The sequence below is a fragment of the Gorilla gorilla genome, chromosome 5 (genome assembly GCF_029281585.2).
Source record: "Gorilla gorilla gorilla isolate KB3781 chromosome 5, NHGRI_mGorGor1-v2.1_pri, whole genome shotgun sequence".
Taxonomy (NCBI): domain Eukaryota; kingdom Metazoa; phylum Chordata; class Mammalia; order Primates; family Hominidae; genus Gorilla; species Gorilla gorilla.
The window spans coordinates 140,344,195-140,361,754 of record NC_073229.2 but is presented as its reverse complement, the minus strand read 5'-3'; the positions used below and the strand labels follow the sequence as shown (position 1 = coordinate 140,361,754).

General features: G+C 34.3%; 2 protein-coding genes across 2 annotated transcripts in view; one reads left to right on the top strand and one right to left on the bottom strand.

Annotated features, from left to right (window-relative positions):
* The window catches only part of NT5DC1 (5'-nucleotidase domain containing 1), a 146,241-nt gene that overhangs the window by 81,936 nt on the left and 46,745 nt on the right, over positions 1 to 17,560 (bottom strand). The gene's annotated exons all lie outside the window — the stretch shown is intronic.
* COL10A1 (collagen type X alpha 1 chain) overlaps positions 3,503 to 17,560 on the top strand; it is a 39,880-nt gene continuing 25,822 nt past the window's right edge. The window contains exon 1 of the mRNA XM_063707810.1: positions 3,503 to 3,746. The gene's annotated coding sequence lies outside the window, so the exon portion shown is untranslated. The remainder of the gene's footprint in view (positions 3,747 to 17,560) is intronic.

Here is a 17,560-nt window from a genome sequence, read left to right as displayed (position 1 = left end):
GAACTGGACCAAGACAAGGATGTGCACTTTCACCACTCCTATTCAACATAGTAATGGAAGTTCTAGCCAGAGCAATCAGGCAGGAGAAACAAATTAAAGGCATCCAAATCGGAAAAGTGGAAGTCAAATTATCTCTATTCACTGAGGACATAATCTTACATTTAAAAAACCCAAATGATTCCTCCAAAAGACTCCTGGACCTGATCAATAACTTTGCTAAAGTCTCAGGATACAAAATTAACACACCATAATCAGCTGCATTTCTATACACCAACAATGGTCAAGCAGAAAACCAAATAAAAAACTCAATCTCATTTACAATAGCCATACAAAAACATAGACTATCTAGGAATACATTTAAGATGGTGAAAATCCCATTTACAATAGCCGTACAAAAACATAAGCTATCTAGGAATACATTTAAGATGGTGAAATGCAAAGGAGAATTATAAAACAATGAAACTGTAGATGACACAAACAGATGGAAAAACATCCCTTGCTCATGGGCAGGAAGAATCAATGTCATTAAAATGACTATACTGCCCAAAGCAATCTAGAAAGTCAATGCAACTTCCTATCAAATTACAAATGTTATATTTCACAGAATTAGAAAAAACAATTATAAAATTCATATGGAACCCAAAAGAGCCTAAATAGCCAAAGCAATCCTAAGCAAAAAGAATAAACTTGCAAGCATTACATAACCTGACTTGAAACTACACTACAAGTCTAATGTAACCAAAACAGCATGCTACTGGTACAAAAATAGACACATAGATCAATGGAGCAGAATAGAGAACCCAGAAATAAAGCCACACACCTGATCTTCAACAAAGTCAACAAAAATAAACAATGGGGAAAGGATATCCTACTCAATAAATACTGCTGGGAAAGCTGGCTATCTATATACAGAAGAATAAAACTGGACCCCTATTTCTTTTTTTTAATCTGCTTTATATAATTTTATTTTTATCTACATTGTTGTATCAATGCATCTTTATTTTTTTTATTATTATTATACTTTAAGTTTTAGGGTACATGTGCACAACGTGCAGGTTAGTTACATATGTATACACGTGCCATGCTGGTGCACTGCACCCACTAACTCGTCATCTAGCATTAGGTATATCTCCCAATGCTATCCCTCCCCCCTCCCCCCACCCCACAACAGTCCCCAGAGTGTGATGTTCCCCTTCCTGTGTCCATGTGTTCTCATTGTTCAATTCCCACCTATGAGTGAGAACATGCGGTGTTTGGTTTTTTGTTCTTGCGATAGTTTACTGAGATGATGATTTCCAATTTCATCCATGTCCCTACAAAGGACATGAACTCATCATTTTTTATGGCTGCATAGTATTCCATGGTGTATTATGTGCCACATTTTCTTAATCCAGTCTATCATTGTTGGACATTTGGGTTGGTTCCAAGTCTTTGCTATTGTGAATAATGCCGCAGTAAACATACATGTGCATGTGTCTTTATAGCAGCATGATTTATAGTCCTTTGGGTATATACCCAGTAATGGGATGGCTGGTGGACCCCTATTTCTTACCATATAAAAAAATTAACTGAAGATAGATTAAAGCCTTCAATGTAAGACCTCAAACTATAAATATTATACTAGAAGAAAATCTAGGGGAAACTCTTCTGGACATTGGCCTAGGCAAAGAATTTATGACTAAGACCTCAACAACAAACGCAACAAAACCAAAAGTAGACAAATGGGACTTAATTAAACTAAAGAGTTTTTCTGCACAGGAAAAGAAATAACAGAGCAAATAGACAATATATAGAATGAGAGAAAATATTTGCAAACTATGCATCTGACAAAGGACTAATATCCAGAATCTGTAAAGACGTTAAACAAATCAAAAAGAAAAAAAAACACAAAAATTCCATTAAAAAGTAGACAAACGGATATGAACAGACACTTCTCAAAATAAGACATACAAATGACCAACAAACATATGGAAAATGCTCAACATCACTAATCATCAGAGAAATGCAAATTAAAACCACAGTGAGATGCCATCTCATACTAGTCAGAATAGCTATTATGAAAAAAGCCAATAGATAACACATGTTGGAGAGGATGTGGAGAAAAGGAAATGTATATACACTGTTGGTGGAAATGTAAATTAGTTAAACACTTTTGGAAAATATTATGGGCATTTCTCAAATAACTAAAAATAGAACTACCCTTTGATCCAGCAACCCCACCACTATGTATATACATAAAGGAAAATAAATCATTTTATCAAAAAGATACCTGTACTTATATGTTTATTGAGCACTATTCACAATAGCAAAGTCATGGAATTGACCTAAGTGTCCATCAAAAGTTGACTGGAATAAAAAAAAATGTGGTATATATACACTGTGGAATACTACACGGCCATAAAAAGTAATGAAATTGTGTCCTTTGCAACGACATGGATAGAGCTGGAGGCCATGATCTTAAGTGAAATAACTCAGAAAGAAAAAAACAAATATTGCATGTTCTCACATATAAGTGAAGTACACATGGACATAAAGATGGAAATAATAGATACTGGGGACTCCACAAGGTGGGGGCTGGGGGAAAGCACATGTTGAAAAGTTACCTACTTGGTACAGTGTTCACTATTTGAGTAATGGGTTCACTAGAAACCCAAAACTCACAATTATGCAATATACCCACGTTAACAAACCTGCACATATATCCCTTGAATTTAACAGAAAAGGGGAAAAAGATTACAGAAGTGTTGTGTGTGCTGCAGGGAGCATAAAGAAAATTACAGGCTATAGCTACATCATATAGATTCAGCAAGTTGGCAAATTATTCACATGACATCCAGAATACCCGACAGATAGTTATAATGGTGAAAAAAGTCTGCAACATTTAAGACATTCTATAATGCACGGTATACTTTAACTCAGAGGCAATAAAGAACAAAGGAATGGGTAGAAAATGAATAATCACACGTGTAAATTCTCAAATAATTAGGATAAAGCATGTGAATTAAAAAATAGAAATAATGACTTGAAAATGTCTTTTTTCTCTTTACGGAAAAAGAAAGTTATGCTTCTCTGGTTTTTGATAAGAATAAACCTCATACGGTGAAATCAATTTTTAAAAGGAGTAATGCAGAATAAAAATCCATAAAACTACCAAAAAAAGTCACATAATTGTATACTTAAAAAAAACAAAAACAAAAACAAAACATTGATCCCAGAGCAATGGCATAAGAAGATATCCTTCTGTGGAATTCCATAACATTGCTAGTTAGTAAGTAGACAGGAAGTAATTTCCCTAATAAAATGTACATATCATTTAGATTTATTAATTAAAACTACTGAAGAACTTGTATTTGAGCTATTCTAATGCAAGCATTCATGCCAACGTGTCATTCCATTCTTGCATTTACACATGGGATCAAATAAATGAAATTCCCCAATCCCCATCTGCGTCTCAAAAAAGTCACTGACTGCTGGAAAACAACAGATATTCTCTCCTGGAAATGAATCAGAAGGCAAACTATCATTCGGTAGCCAGCATATGATTCAGCAGAGCTTTGTATAAAAGTATAAAGTTCAAAAGCAACCCCCAAAAAGCTCGGGAAGTAGTGGACTGTTTTTACCCCTCCTGGGATCACCACTGACAGCATCCATGAAGTTCTGACAGAAGAACACACCAGGATGACAAAGTAGTGACTTTTAAAGAGCAGCCAACAACAAGCATATAGGGAATCTCTCAGCAAATACAGGTAGGAGAAATTCAAACGTGTGACAATAGGTTTATATAACCAATAATGTGACTAGATGAAAAACAGGGCAAAAATACTGGCTGTGACTATTTAAATAATTTCTCTGAAGAGATAAAATGTATTTAAAGAAAATGATACTTCCTTCTGTGTCTCATAAGATTGCTAAGTTTTTATCTTCTTGTCTTCACTAAGCAAAGGTTAAATAAAAAGTAAATCGTTTATAAACTCAATACTTTTTTTTTCTGGATTTGAAGAGAAGCTTGAGTAGGAGATTTAAACAGAAGGAGGAAAGCATCCATGTAGATGCACAGGACTAACGAGAAAGCTATTGTTTGAAATGCCATGTATCTTCACCGAGGTAGCACACTAAACTACTCCCAGATCTACACTCACTTGTAATACGAAACATCTCCCAACAATGACAGATAACCAGTATTGTCAATTGTAGATTTATTTGTAATAAAAACTGTAGTAATTTGAACTCATTATATTAATAGCTATTGAAACTAGAAAGCTCTTGTAGTTCAGAGAAATTGACTTTTTGAGAGCTCAAGCTGCCAATATGTGATGCTTTTTCTTTTTAAGAAGTGGAAACGTCAAATGATGAGAGGAAAAAACTGGAAAGAGAAGTACTGAAAGATTTAATTGGAAAATATGCTGTTCATTTTTCTGGATGTTCCTGTAACACGTTTGAGACATTTTATTTCTGTACTTCAATGATATTATTACTAGCCTAAAAGACGTACAATACAAGGGATGAGAGGCTTTCAGAAGGATCCTGAATAGGTGAGTCAGGTCAGCTGGGTGGTCTTATTATCAGTTTTTGATTTCCCCGTTAGAGTCTGTTTGAAGTGAAGTGCCTTTCATCTTTCCACCCACTCTCACCATTTCAACATTCTAATTTAGTTCAACTGTTTTTATTCTGTTTTGTTAAAAAATGAGCCCAAATTCGGGGAAGGCAGGGAGACACCCTCTCTTGTGGTTTCATGTAATTTTTTGTTATGGTCTACTGGAAAAGAATAACTTTAAAAAATGCAATTTCACATACACTTGATCCCCCATTGGACTCAAATCTCTTCAACAATTCATGTTAATATTTTTCTAATTTAAAAAACTATTTAGTTTTAAGACTTCACTGATTTTTGGCAGGCAGCTTTTTCAACATAGTTTCAACTCTTTGAACCTGTCCCCATAGCTCTTTTCCCACTGCCTGAGCTTCCAAGATAGCAGTGGCCAAAGACTGTAATAAGGTAGAAGTCCATACAGTTACTTGTCTAGGGTTCCACTAACCAAGTTACGTTGACAACTGACTGGTGCCACACAATCCGACATTTTTACAGAAACTCAGAGCACTGTAATTAACTCAAGAGATATGGGGGGAATCCTCATTTTTAAACCAAATTAATAATGAAAACATGAGGTAGAGGGAAAAGGGGCAAATATCTGGGATACACATATTATCAAAGGTTAGTTTTGCTTTGTTTTCCATATTCTCATACCCAAATAATCCATGTAATTGCAGCCCAAGACCTGGTCTCCTCCCCTCCATGTCTATTTGGTGGAAGGGAGGCAGTGCTATGAAGTGAACACACTTAGGCAAAGAGAAAAAAATATCCAAATAAACAAGCTATGATGAGGAAAATGCAGCAGGCCTTCTTGCCAGGGAGTGAGTGGCTGGTCAATGCACCAGGGGCTACTTACACAAGCTGGGCTCCTGAGGAGAACAAAAGGGGTTGTGGCAAGAGTTGTGATGTAATGGGGCCGTGGGGTGGCTTGGGGAGAGGACGTGAAGCACAAAATTATTGCTATCTGATCTCTACTTTCTTCATATCCATAGATATCTTGGATATTACTCTTAAGTGTACTTCTTATTCAAGATATGCTGAAATTTAAAAGCAAATATTATGAAAGTACAATAAGAATATCTGCAGTGTCATTCCATCTGACTTCTCTCCCCTATCTCTACATGACCAAAGTCATCTTTCAAGGCAACTCTAAATTACCATTGCCTCCACGAAGACTTCCTTATGCTTTCTTTCACATATCTGCAATTAGCACATGTAATCAGTCTCCTCTTCCCTTACTTTGCCCATGTCTTCTTTAAGATGCATTCCTTTTTACTTTGCACTATACACAGCATAGTAATCCCTTATGAGGCAGACTATAATAAGCTAAGTGAAAGCAAAGATAATGGAACACATTTTTTTCAACCTCAAAGTGCCTACATAGTATTAAACCAGCAAACTAACTAATAAACAAAACACAACTAGTTGAATGAGATCTACAACCTAAAAAAATTTTTTTAACTCTAAAAACAAAGTTCATTAGTTTAGCCAGAAAATTAGAGAAATGGGTGCAGAGGACGAAAAAACTACAGAAAGTGAAGAGCAAACACAAGAAAACAGGAGACAAATGGCAAATATTTTATTTATTCCTCTCCAAAATAAAAGATGATGGGGAACAGGAGACTGAAGATACGCTTTCAAAGAAAATATATATTATTGACCTTTACATAACTTCAAGATTTTTAAGTGATGGCATGATTAGGAAAGTATATTTGTCACTATCATAATATTTTATTACAGGAGATAAAAGCTACTCTTGAACTTGATTCAAGTCAATGTAATTTTTTTCTAGCCCATTCCCAACCCTAAAGCCTTTAGGTAACTGAATACATTTGTCTCTTGTAAATTCTCCCATTGTTTTTTTTGTATAAACACTTACCTATCCACCTCCACTTCCATTTATATAAAAGATAGCATAAAATGTATAAGCTCTGTATCTGCTCTTTAAAAAACATATACCCTGGAAATGTTTCCATTTCAGTACACACAGAACTTCCTCCCTCTTTTCTTTTTTTTAAGGAGAAGTACATTACTTCTTTGTGTAGATGCAGTGCTGTTTATTCACCCAGTGCCCTTTAGATGGATACCAGCCTTGCTTCTAATCTTTTGCTTTTACAACCTATGTTGTAATGGAGTAACCTCACTCATATGTAATTTCATTGACCGGCAGAATACTGATAGGTAAATACACATGTGATTTTGGATGGATTCAAAGTCATTTTAAATTGTTTAGATTGTTTGCTTTAGTCAAACTTCTTAAACTGGATTCAGTACGTATTAGATGATATTCTTAAAATATGATTTTAGGCCATGTTAATTCACAATGGTCCTCTAGAGCACCCAGAAAGTGGCCACTGAATTCCAAAAGAGATGTTTGTGTTGGCAAGTGACAAAAACCAAAAATTAAAAACCACTACTATAAAGTGCTAAATGAATTGGTCATTAATAATAAGAAAGATTATTATTTCTCTCAGATTATCCCAGATATCTGGAGCAGTCTGGAGACATTAGGAAACTATATAACATGTAACCATCACGACAGTTGTCTAACAATGCTTATAAGCACTAAACCCATGCAAACTCTTGTAACCTTAACTAATCCAAATATAGAAATACTTCAAGGCCATATCATACTCAGCCACATACTTTGCCATTGAAAGCAATGGCAAAAACCGCAATTACTTTTGCACCAGCCTAATATTAAAGTCTGTACACTCCCTGTCAAACCAAAGTTCTATTCTGTTATACCAGCCTCATTTCAAATCAGCACATGGAGTAAAAGTTGAACAGAAAGAACAATGTGGTTGTATATGGTTATTTATGGTTTGTTTTTTAAACTCCTAAATGATGTTTTTTATCTTATGAAGAAAAATGATATTAAAACAATTCATTATTTTTGCTTACCTACAAGGCATCATAGGCAAGTCAAAGAAAGTAACAAGATGCCTCTGCTAAGAGTTATTAATCCTGAGGCGTAAACAAATCAAACAGTGCTTTGTTTTTAGTTTGATGAGTGAAATAAAATAGAATGAATGAGAAATTATTTAATTCCATCATCAAAACCATCCAAATATTTCTCAGGGAGAACCTCTCCCTTTCATAATTAAATTAATCTGTAAGTTTACCAAATAAACACCATGAACTGTGTACTTTCAAACTGTTTTAAACACCACCTCACTGTTCTCGCATTTTTTAAAAAAGCAAATACAAAGTTTTGTGTATTTTTTTTTCATCAGCATTTGTTGGAAGACCTAAAATAAGGTTAACATAAAAATCACAGAGCAGGAACATTATCACCTGTAGCAAGGAGTATAATGTGTTTGGGTGAATCTGTTGTCAGGGGCCAGGTAAGAAAACAAGTAATAACCATGTCTCCTTCTGAGGGGAAACTGGGTGACCATGGACGGTGTTAGGATACAGGAACAGAAAGAAATCCCGGCCTCAGTGACAGCATCTTTTAAGCTAGACAAAACCTACTCCAGCTATGTTGATGTTTTGTTAAAATATTGAATATATTTATCAAATATTTTTAAATTTCACACATTTTAATTAAGTGTTTACACTACAATTAAATAGCCAAAAGTAAAATCAATAGACTCATTGCTATTCTGAGGGGGAAAAAGTACACCACAAATCAGTGCTGATTTGAGAGCCATGTTTTAACATCTCTTTGGTCAATCACTTCAATTAGCCCATCACCAGACTCTGTCTCAAAAAAAAAAAAAAAAAAAAAAGAAATCTTCCCTTTAGGCATGTATCGCACATTCTATTTTCAAAGATGAACCATGCATTTTCCAAATGCAATACACACAGCTTTACACTGCAATGGTACTTGAAAAATGTTTTGGCGCGTAGTAAGACTTGCTTTTCCTTTCGATGCTTATTTTGCCAAATTGCATTTCTGTACATGTATCTTCAATAAAATCCACACAGAAGGTAAGGAAACAATACTCAGTTTATCAAAACTTAGTCCCACAAGACTATTCATATCATTGCATAAAACATAAAAATGAGTATGACTAAACCAGTAAGAAAGTTACTAGACTGAACTCCAACTGTCTATTGCCAGTGAAACTGCCAATATTTGACTGTTTTTGACAACAATAGCAATTTTATATGTAACTTTTCTATTTCTGAAGCCTAACTAGGTACCTAATAGAGGTAACTATATTCCTGAAGCCTAACTAAGTACCTAATAGAGGTACTTATGACCAATCCTCGACTCAAGGAGACTTAAAAATTAGAAAATGTTTATAACTAAAAATTTAAATGAATAAATGGCATATTATCTTCTATTATTTTGAACTCCAGTGGAATAGAGACTCTATAAAACATTATGCTTAAAGATAACTGAATGTATCATCTGACAACAGATATTAGATCTAAAATCGAGCTAAATTCACCCTCAAGATGTTTGTGAAACTTTTAGAGCTGATGTTTACGGGCAGTCTGTGTAAGAACATGATGTGAAAATACTCTGATCTTTTATGTGTCTTATATAACATATCTTATAAATAGAGCTAAAATCAGACAAGGTTATAAGTTTTATGATTAAAAAAATTCTTAATTCTAATAACCCTACTCAAAAATTATGTTGTATATTTGTAGTATGTGTGAATATGTATGTATATACATATATTTGTGTGTATATATTTTTATATTAATATATCAGGGATTTTATTAAATGTTATATATTAGCCTACCTCAAGTGATTAAGATTTTACTTCTTTTCAAAAAACAATGTAGTTCAGCCATTTAGTGGTAAAGCATAAAGCAATCATTCTTCTGTATTTTATTATACTATAAAAATAAGACGGCAGCATGGAGAAGGATTATAGGTTATTTAAATTTACTTTTCCTTTTCTCTGGTGACATCACAGAGCACAATCAAGAACTCAGAGGCAATGTAACTATAGAAAATAAATAACTGGATTTAGCAATTTGGAGTTTCTGGTTGACCTTATCAAGAAAAATGGAATGGTGCCAAGAACTGTATTAGAGTTGTAAAAGGAAACCTAAGTATGGAACATTCTAACCAAGAAGTATGGCTGTAAAAAGATGGAGGAAAAAAGAAGAGAAGATACAGTAGGGCTGAAGAAGGGTTCTCTTTTTGTTTTATAGCATTCAAAGTCTTCATTATGTTAAGGGGTTAAATAAAGACCTGGTAAAGAAAGGACAGAGGATGAAAGTCCCATGTGAGATAGAGGGGAATAAATCTAGTACACAGGAGTCAGACTGCCTTGGAGATCCCATCGTGCCTCATTCTCTGGCACGGTGGGGTAGATAATCACCATAATAGACGAGTTTAAAGCTAGAGGACACGGGAGTTCAAAAGTTGTCTTCTAATTTTTTTTTCTTATTTTTGAAACAAGAGGCAAGGGAATCTACCTCATGGTGAAAAGCAGAGGCCAGAAAGAAAGGAATGGGAGTTAAATGGTACGATAAGTTGAAGAACCAACTGTTGTGTGCACCTTTAAGGTGTTAAAACCTTAATCATTATTAAATGAAAAAAATTAAATGCACAGCTCCTGTATTTTCTAATCATATATTCTCATTTCAAATTCCAAATCTTCAAACTAGTTTAAGAAGTCAACCATACTGAAAGTATAATGAAAATGAAGGCACTGCATCCTGTGAAAATAGATTGTGACATACAAATCTCACTCCACCTCCTCCAAAATTTCCATTTCACCTTCTGCTTTGTAAGGAAGAGTGTAGCAAAATCAACCAGATTACTATAATCCTGTATCTTAGTCAACAGAATTAGCTTAGTAAAATAAGTGTTTTCAATAAAGTTGGCATCAATACTCCCCAAATAACATGTTCTTATAAAACTTCAGAAGCCAAAATAAATGCATCAGTGTTTCAGAACAAAAGAATATTTGATGAGACAAAACTATCAGTTTATTAATATCTCAATAAACCAAGAAAAGAGTACAGTGAAGTATTTTGTTGTTGCTGCTTTTTTTAAAAAAGTTTATTTGCTGTGGTAGACTAAGCTGGTATTTATTATAGAAAAGCTAAAATGAACATACTTAATCCCCATTATAAGTGGGAAAGAAATATAAAATTATGGTTTCTAACATATTATCTATAAATGTAACTCTAAATCCAATATCACATTTGCCATTATTTGCATGTACTGCATTCTCGAGATAACACTGTGAATTTTAAAAGCATACCAACAGGCCACATATATACATTACTTAATAGTCTTACATTAACGAATTTAAACAAGGAGCAGCATGTAAGTGCTCAATGTATTTCAAGTAAATAAATGGATAGATAAAATTTTACTCTATAAATGCCCTTTAACTATACAATCACTTAGAGGGTAGAAACCAAAAACAATATGAGTTGAAAACATAAAGAATCTTTCTTCCTGTACAATTTTGAGAAAAAATTAGTTAAGAAAAATATGTGGAGTAAAAATGCACTTGCATGTATGAATGTTATCAAAGATGGCTGATATGCTCATCACAGGCCCACATATTCTGATCTCAGAGTCTTTAAAATGTGGGGGTTTGGAAGATGGGATTTTATAAGTGATGGTGCAGGCACTGAAGTTGGCAGGAATATGGGCTAGATAGCTGCCCAGAAGCAAAAAGAAGGCTGAGCAGGTGATACAAATTGCAATTAGGAGCTGCAAATTCTAATCCCTGAGCAAATTCACAAAAATATAAAAACTCAGAGATGTCAAGATTTCTATCAATGAGATAACATTTTAAATGCCACAAAGAGTTGTTAATGTCATCTTATTCACTCACCTGTCAAAAAATCATAAAATATACAATCTGCCATGTTTTACTTATAAAATTTAAATGTCAATCACAGTACCTAAAATCAACCTATGTAATGGTTAAATATGAACAATGTATTTATTACACAAAATTTGATGTGACATTCTCAAATTCACATTTGATATTCACTAGATATATAAGACTCCAAGGTTTTCCAGCTTCCTTACCTTCAGATATTTTATTAGATTACGACCTTATATGACAGACAGCAATAATAGCAAACAACATCAAATAAAAACTAGCTTACAAAAATACTGCTAGACTAATGCTCCAATCTCTGAAAGTTAGGTAAAGTACCTAAAACTCACTCTTGTCCAGGGACTTCTATTTCCACTGCCCCATTCTAATTTAAAACACCATTTTCAAGGCCAGGTGCAGTGACTCACGCCTGTAATCCCAGCGTTTTGGGAGGCCGAGGCAGGTGGATCACTTGAGGTCACACATTCGAGACCAGCCTGGCCAACATGGTGAAACCCTGTCTCTATTAAAAATAGAAAAATTAGTTGGGTGTGGTGGCGGGCACCTGTAGCCCCAGCTACTTGGGAGGTTGAGGCAGGAGAATTGCTTGAACCTGGGAGGTGGAGGTTGCAGTGAGCCAAGACAGTGCCACTGCATTCCTTCCTGGGTGACAGAGCAAGACTTTGACTGAAAAAATAATAATTAAAAATTTAAAATAAAAAAAAAAACATTTTCTTAACTGATCTCTCAGTGGCCATGGGCTCCCTCAGCATGCTCTCCATGTGAGAGCCATAGTAATGTTTTAAAAACATACATCTAATTGGTCACTCTTCTGTGAAAATTCCTTCAAGACTTGGCCTCTCATTGCCCTTGTCAAAGACTCGACTTTTTATCAGGGCCTACAAAACAACATGATCTAGCTCCTATTCTCTAAACTTCAACACTTATGGCCCACAAGCCTTCTCTCAGCTCCTCAACAGTACTTTGGGGGGCAGATGTCAAAGGGAGACATCATAGGGAATAAAGGTGCACCAATGTAGCAACACTTTCAACCTTACCTACCTGTGAGTGGGGGAACACTATGCTTTAGATAAAAAGCCGTTAAGTCCTAATGCTGGTTCGTTGTGCAAATCAAATTCCTTATCTCAATTTCCTCACCTCTAAAGAAGGGAGACTCATTAAAAAGATTTCCATTTGAATCTTCAAGCTGTCTGATTTCATAACTCTTTCACCACTTATTTTACGTGGAGATCCCAGATTCAAAAGTTCTACCCCAATCTCTAAACTGATTTGGTGCATCAACACTAAGTTCAAATATTGCCTTTTTAATTCAGTGTCTCCACCAGGCATTTGGGCTTTTTTGGAAAAACAATTTCTCCAATAAAGTCTAGATACCCTTTCGACAGTCATTCTTTGGTTCACCTTTGTTAAAAGCATTATGTACTTCACTATTCAAATACCATTCTGTTTTGAAAGCTCTGTCTCAGACTCAGTTATTTATCCTACTAAAGTAGCCTTTGAATAGGTTAGTGTTCTCTTAGTACTGGCAGGGAAATAATTTAGAAGATCATAATCCTAAAAATGCAGAGCCAGTCTGGTAAAGACACGCTGTCTATTTGATTTCCTGTCATACGTACTGGAAGAATAAGTTAGTATATAGAAATGGCTTATAATATTCTGAAATTTTGCAGTGATGAAAACATATACTTAAGCTATTATTTTAAAAATTCTTAATTTAAAATTTTGGAAGTCACCTAGTAACTTAAATTGTGTCAAACAGCTAATAATATCACCCACACCTTCAAATTCTGAACCAAATGTATAATTACTCCAAAATGTCCTGCCAGGCAAAATATATTCTGAGAACTTTGTTGACTTACTGTCCACTTGAATTTATCCATGGATTATGCACCTGTCTTATAGTAAAGAAAGAAAATTTTAAAAACACATGGAATGGGCTAAAAATCCAAACATCAAGGAAAGTCTACAAAGAATTGTCAGTTCTCATCACTTAAATGTTTAGTGTATTTCTAGAGATTAAAAACAAAAGACTGGCTTCTTGGAATAAGCTGTAACTTATAAATTGGTATCATGTAACACATATTTTAAAAACGTTTCTTTGGCTAGACCCTTATTTTCCCTGTTACGCTTTACTTTTGACTTATAGAAATGACTACCTGTAACCCACTCAAAATATGGGTTTAAAAAGTCAGTACACTCACATATATCTGAATAATAAACAGTATTTTGCTCAATTACTTATCTCTCATAGACAAAGACAAAAAATTTCTCAAAAAACCATTTTAATTATTAATGACGTTGTTATATAAACCATCCAACTTTTAGTTATTTCTTAACCAAAAAAAACCTGATGTTCTAAAAAAAACATATAATAAACCGTTATCATAATGATACTTCTATTAATTAACACGTTCACATTCTGAGTACAATGAAAATCAACATCCACAATGATGATCCTAAGGCACTTAGGATTGGGTAGTACCAGCAAAGGAATATAAATTAACTATAATTTTAGGATCACAGTTGTCTATCACTGTATTCAAATGCTCCAAAAAGTAGACAATCTTTGGATAGCATGTATGGTAAATTGCAATGAAAACAAATGCTACAATATTTTCTATTTTGCTTTTTGTCTTTTTGTAAGGATTTTTAAAAATATGATGTGTTTTGGAATAGATAATGCTTGGTACAACATTCAAAATGTAAAGGCTGGCATACAATGAAAAATAATTCTCCCTCCCACCCCTGTCCCCAACTTACTCAATTTGCCTCTCAAGATGCAAGCACTATTACTAGTTTGTCTATCCTTATACAAGGAATATGAGATATTCTGTGTTACATATATATCAATTATGTATCTTACATAAATGCTGTATACCATCTACTCTATTCTATACACTTCTTTTTCTACTAAATATATTCTGGATGTCTTTTCATAGTCCACAACAAGGTGCCTCCACCCCCCCCCCCCCCTTTTTTTTTTGAGACAGAGTCTCACTCTTTCGCCAGGCTGGAGTGCAGTGGCGCGATCTCAGCTCCCTGCAACCTCCGCCTCCCAGGTTCAAGCGATTCCCATGCCTGCCTCCACCTTTTTAATGACTGCTAATGTAGCTAGTTCTTATGAATGAATATTTGAGCAGTTCCTTCTTCTGCTATTACAAACAATGGTATAATCAATAACCCTGTATATACATCATTTGCACACATGCAACTGTATCTGTAATATAAATTCTTAGAGATATAATTCTTGGGTGAATGTGCATTTAACATTTTTAAAGTTTATATAAAGTCTTGTAACAGTTTCTATTTGCAATTTCTCATTACATATAAAACTAAATCTTTGCATAGGTTTAAGGCCATTTATAATTCTTTATCCATTATTCAACTGGGTTATTGTTTTGCTTTAAATACTTTTTATAATGAACTTTTTATAACTTTTTATATATTAGGACTATTAGCTCCATTACATGAGTTGGAAATTTTTCTCCCAGTTTGTCATTTATCTTTTTATTTATTTTTTTCTTTTTTGAGATGTAGTCTCGCTCTGTTGCCCAGGTTGGAGTGCAATGGCAGGATCTCAGTTCACTGCAACCTCTGCCTCCCGGGTTCAAGCAATTTCCCTGCCTCAGAGTCCCAAGTAGCTGGGATTACAGGTACATGCCACCACGCCCAGCTAATTTTTGTATTTTTAGTAGAGTCGGGATTTCACCATGTTGGCCAGGCTGATCTCAAACACCTGACCTCAAGGTGATCTGCCCACCTTGGCCTCCCAAAGTGCTAGGATTACAGGTGTGAGCCACCATGCCTGGTCCCAGTTTGTCATTTATCTTTAACTTTACTTGTATTTTTCTTTATATGCAGTTTTTTTTTTAATATTGTCAGATTCATACATCTTTTCTTTTATAGTTCTGGGTTTGAGGTCGTACTTCAAAGGCTTTCTGACTACATGATTAAAAATATATATATATATTTTATATTATTTTATACATATATAAAATATTCCCCTACCTTTTCTACTGGTAGTTTTATAATTTATTTTTTAATCCATAGACCTTTGATCTCTGTGGAATTTATTTAGGTATTAGGTGTGAGGTAGGGCACAACTGTATTTTTTCAGATGGCTATCCATAGGCCAAACACCACTTATTGAATAATCTGTCTTCCATTGATCTGAAATGCTATCTTTTTCATACATTAAATTTCCCAGTCTTTTTGGGTCTATTTCTGAACTTTCTATTCAGTTTGAATACCATGACACTTAAACAATGTAGATCAAAAAGATTTATAGCATACTTAAGTTTAAGAAACATAAGTTATATCATAACTATAGGAAACTGTAAGATACAGATAAAGTAAGTATTTCCCCTAGATTTATTCCTATTTAATTCATGTAACAATAATTTATTTAACCTTCTCTTCCCCCTGGCACATACTTTCTTTTGTTAAGGCGAAAGTTCCAAGTGGCCAGCTAAGAATTTCTCTGGCTTTAATCCAAAGGGATTTCTTTCCCCCATTTTGAGTAAAGCAACTCCAGTTATTTACTTATTGTCATGGAGCTTCTGAGAAATTCCTTCTTACCCCTTTTATCTGAAGTTGGGAGGTCAAAGTATGATAAAGTCTATTTAGCAAGCTGTCTAAAAATCACAGGTTGATGCCACCTACTCAAAAAGTACATAGCCACCTTTGTTCTGAAGCCTAGATAACCTTTTATTTGCTTGATTCCCTTTTAACCACACACTGGACTTAAATCTCAGGTTATCTATATTCCTTTATCATATCCCCAGGGACTCTCCCTGCCTCAAACTGCCCACCACACCCACCACACAAAGCATGAAAGTTTTTTTTCATTAGTATTAACTGTAACCATAATCAAGTCAGGCTGTGGGACACATGGCTGGTAACCGTGCATATGTTAACTGTGATAGGAAAACGAGGAGGACATCCTTTTACTTCTGTGGTGCTTTCCAGAAGTAAGTAAGGAAAGATTTCTGTCTGGCACAGTGCTCTGTACAAACACTAGACTGCATACCAAATTGAAATAGTTACCAAAGACAAAACGGGTGTTTGCTGCTCTCAAATACCATCACATAAATGTTAAAACAAGTTCAGAAAGTATCAAAAATTTGGTTTCATTAGTTTACAATTTTGAGCTACATTACTGCTAAAAATAAAATAGTAAGTAAAAACTAAATAAAAAATGAATTGGTAAGTATCTGGAAATGAAAAATAAATTCAAAAAATGAAACAAACTATTTTTTATTTTATAGGATGGAAGATACAAATTTGATTTTCAGATCACTGGGGATACTTTAAAGAAAACTCTAAAATGTTAAGAGTAGATTATGTAACATTAGTAAAAAAACAAATATTAGGTAAGAGGTGAAGAGAAAACAATCTCAAGAATAATCAATAAGATGACAATAGCAGGACAGGACTTCTAATGAAATAATATAGGACCCATTTTAATCTCTTAAATAAGTATAAAACTTGTAGATATATCCTGAAGCAAGGATGTGGCCAATCTTCTTACTAAGAGATAATAAAGAACAGAAAAAGTTTTGCATTTTGAAAATCAGCATTTCTTCTTACCATCAATTTAATGTTGACTTTTTTTTAGCATTTCATAGAGTTACTGAACTCAGATCTTATGCTCTGACAAAACGTATGATAAGGGAAACACTGTTGCCCATTCTTTTTATCATATCACACCTTTCTAAACAAATTCTTTTGGGGACATTTAATAGTAAGCCGTTATCAGTTGTCCTCTGTTGAGGACAACTGTCCAACTTCTCACTGCAGAGTGAGGAAGAGAGTTTAAAGAAGCTTTCAATCTATTATAACGCTTCAAGACAGAAACTAGAAGTTCTTATGTCCTATAACTTTGCTGATATATTAGATTTAAGAGGCATTCCATTTCTCATGTATCAATCTGATGTACGAATCAAATCTATAATTGGTACATAATACATTCTCTAATTGAACCCTTTTCCCTCAGATCACTTCTTCACCGCTGGCAACTAGCACATTTTAGAACAAATCCAGTAACTTTCAACGCCATCAGCCTAAGATCCCTTGTTTGAAAACGTCTGTTTTTGAACTATGTGCCAAACAGAGCTCTCATTCTCCTATCATGCATATTTGTGGCTGGGATGTGGTGAACTAACTCAAAGTTGTCAGGGACAAACACCAT